The 3,836-nt window shown below is 36.8% G+C and overlaps 1 long non-coding RNA gene across 1 annotated transcript in view; it reads left to right on the forward strand.

Moving 5' to 3' along the window:
- Positions 1-3,836, forward strand: part of LOC116669857 (uncharacterized) — a 16,684-nt gene that overhangs the window by 5,979 nt on the left and 6,869 nt on the right. The gene's annotated exons all lie outside the window — the stretch shown is intronic.

Consider the following 3,836-nt stretch of genomic DNA (forward strand, 5'->3'; position numbering starts at 1 on the left):
AACCAGCCCTGACATGTCCCACCTGTTTGTCACCGTCTCCAGTTAGGCCTTGTTACCCTGTGTATTTAGTCCTTTCTTTCTCTGTCAGCTCATTGTGCTTATGTCGGGGAACAAATTCGCTAGAATTCTAGGGCTCTGTTTTGTGGAATAGCCGCGTAAACCCATCTGAGAAAACTGTTTTGGAGTATATGGGTTCTACACAGTAGATAACAAAATAAAACAAGCTACTACTATTATAATATGTTGACATGGTCTCAACGCCGACAAAAACGAGAACTTACCTGCCTCCAAGTGAAGCAGTGAAGGCACAGAAACAAATCGAGTAACATCAATCAAACATGCCTTTTTTTTTTTTTTAAATCTTATGTAAGGCAGGTTACAGACTAGATACAAGATTTTTGGTGTAGAAACAAAAGGGGGGTAATTTCGGGGCGTGGTGCCATTGGGCTGGAAACCACTGACCTTTGGAGTTCCACAGGGCCAAGCTTGGCCCTGTAGTCTTCACTACAGGGCACAATCTAATTTGTGCACTTTATTAATAATTAATGCACAGATTACTATTTTGCACAGAGATTACTTATTGGTGTTCAATTTAAAAGTTATTGTTTTAGCTGGAGACACCATTCTTAAGCTCTGTCTCTTGCCCGCCCACAGCCCAAACAGAGTCACAAAGCCACCCCTTAAAGGTGCCCTGCCACACAAAACCGTTTTTACTGCGTTTTTAGAAATATGTTGGGCCATATGTGTTTGTGTTATCAGGCCAATTACAAAAGCTGGTCAGTCCAACGTCATTTTGCCTGAAATCATTACTAATCATGAGCTCGCCCAGTGGCCTGGGTAAAGGATGCTGACAGCCAGCCTCTAATTGACTAGCTTTTAGCCAATCAGAGTAAGCAGCTTAGCTCGTTGAAATTTCAGAACTGACACATATTGAGCTGAGTCTTCCTGCAGGCTTTCTATACAACATTAGAATGGCTTGAAACAAGCTAACAACAAGGGTTTTTTTCAAAAAAAAATCTTCCTGGTAGTCCTTTGACCACCAGTAATGAAATTTGTGTTGCGTGGCATCTTTTTAATAAAAAAGGGGTGTACTGTACATAAGGTGTTTTTTTTTTTCATGTCACAGCTTGAAGACAAAAGCCACAACAAGTTTTCAGTGGCTTCTAAAACAGTAGTTGTTAGGCTCAGGCTGTTTAAGCACCAAAGTATTTATTCACTGCACAATTAAACTAATAGCCTAAAATAACAATATTAAATGATGTAGGTGTTTGTCCATCATAAATTACCTTAAACCGAGTTGCATATCCAGACAGCTGTTCCAAAACAGCATAAAGTAAGATATAATAAATTATTATTGAGCGTGGTCGTATATGATGAAAAACAGTGAAAAACATCATACACAAACAAACAGTCATATTTTATAATTTTACAGCTATAAGAGCTAGAGAATTAGTCTTTCCAGCTAATAGCTAACACTCTAGGCGTCACGGTGGTGTCTTTAGTGTCTTTCCAGCCTGGAACTTGTGCCTTTTTTTTCATGGGTCTTTGAGCTTTAAATTCAAAATCTTACATCCAAGATTAATCCACTTTCTGTCCAAATGTATTAATTTGTTTTTTTTTTTTTTTTTTTAAAAAGCTTATTGAAGTTTTTACAAATTACATGTTATGACATACATTGAGGGCAAAAAAGATAAATACAAACTACGAATTACAACAACATCACATATCATTATAAAGTGCAGAGAGCGATTAAAGTGCATATTGTTAAAGTGCATGTGCTATACTGAGCAGTGCAGAATACAAAACATTACAATAATAATATTCCAAGGTAGGAGCTGATTTTTGCTAACTTTTTCCTTCTTCTTAACTCAGTGATGACTTGTTAAAAACAACATCACTGGTTATGAAAGGCTGCTGAATTGTCATACAGCACCTAGTCCTCACAGTTTAAAACAAACAATACATATTATAATTTGCAAAAGTTCTTTTTCTTTTCTAAACACTACTGGTCCATTATACAATACATTACACTCTTATAAGTCACATTAAATTCACACCACACACTTTAATTTGTCCCAGACTCTGAGCTCTAAAACATCCATCAGGAGATGCTGTTGTGTCTCATCATCGTGCATGGGTCATGGGACAGGTTTTGGTTGTCACATAGCAACTCCAAGACACAACAGCTCTACAGGAAGTCTGTTAACGGCCATCAGCCACCTCATGTCCCGGATGTCTACAAGGTTTTTAGTGCTTTAAAAATTTTAGGACAGGGTTCTCATTTTTTGGGTTAAGTATTTATAATCAATAACCCCACTATTTAAAATCATTGAACTTTTTAAAAATCATTTTACTTGGGGGGCGCTCAATCAATTTTAAGTTTTTGATATTCATCTATGAAATCACCGTAATTAATCATATATTCTGGTCCCTGCCTGGCTCGGCCTCTCCTCTTCCTCCACCTGGAGGAGTCCCCGACCCAGAGAGCATTCCTGGATAATACTGCTGATACGTTTTTAACAAAGGAAATATATAACTTTATCCCCATATCCACGGCCCCAAGTCCCCCATATTCTCTGCTTTTATATAAAATTTCTCTTTTTGTGACCTCTCTCGTTGTGCCCCATACCAGATTCACACACTGTTTGTTTAGTTGGATTATCATTTTATGAGATGGAGGGAAAATGTTTGCAATAAAAAGAAGTTTGGAAAGGATGAACGTTTTAATGATATTAACTCTTGATTTATAATTTGTATTTTTATTCTCCCATTTCTTTACTTCTTCTTTAACCTCACTGAGCTTAAGCTCCCAGTTTCTTTCGCTACAGTCATGGTTACAAATGGTTAAGCCCAGAATTTTAATCTCATCTTTTACTTTAATGTTAATATCAGTTTTGTTGTTTCGATCAATCCAAACTCCTCTGTTTTATTATGATTTAGCTTTGCACCCGAAGCCAACTCATATAAACTCAAAGATTAGTTAAAATATCCATCTCATTGATTATTTATTACCACAGTGAGCATCACGCATACGCAGCGGTGATTTGGGCGCGAGCCCGCAGAGCTCCGGCTATGAGGCAGTCAGAGTTGATGGTCTTGATCAGGGGGCTGATGGCCAGGATGTATAACGCTGCACTCAGGGGGCAGGTGTATTAATTTGCGGCTGCCAATCACTGCTAACTCTGATGCTAACCATTCATTTTGTTTCCCATGATGCTTTTTTCACTATTTTTTTTTGTTTGTTTTTGTCTTTTAAACCAATGTAAGGTAGGTCCGTCACACATTAGGCCCATGTAAGGCCAGCAATATGTCATCCAAGGGACAACAAGGGTTGTTTATTGTGAGGAGAGATCACTTGAAGTCAGATTTGTAAGATGTGATCAAAGATCGTCTAACGTTCTAAAATGTTCTACAGAGAATGATGGCATCACTGTGTTTGAGTTTTGGCATAAGTTTATGACTTTTTTGAAGAAATGTAAAGAGTTTGTCCTTTTATATAAGTTATAATGTTCATTATGTTTATAGTTGCACTGGATGACTCCAAATATATAGGGGAAACTGTTTTAGACAACCCAATTGCTTGTGTAACATTGCTGTGAGTGTGTAATATAAATAAATATGAAATTATTATTTTGAGTATTGGTATAAATGAATAACATGAGGGTAAAAGCGTCTGGATTTTTAAAAAATAAAAATGTATGTATTTAGTCAAATGTATAAGTTTTTATATTATATATATTTTTTATAAATTTCTTGACAGTTTGAGTCCCAAGACGTATGGGAAGTGTTTTAGAGAAGAGATTGGCTTAGCTTTTATTGGTGTGTGTGTGTGTGTG

The sequence above is a fragment of the Etheostoma spectabile genome, chromosome 20, assembly GCF_008692095.1.
Source record: "Etheostoma spectabile isolate EspeVRDwgs_2016 chromosome 20, UIUC_Espe_1.0, whole genome shotgun sequence".
Taxonomy (NCBI): domain Eukaryota; kingdom Metazoa; phylum Chordata; class Actinopteri; order Perciformes; family Percidae; genus Etheostoma; species Etheostoma spectabile.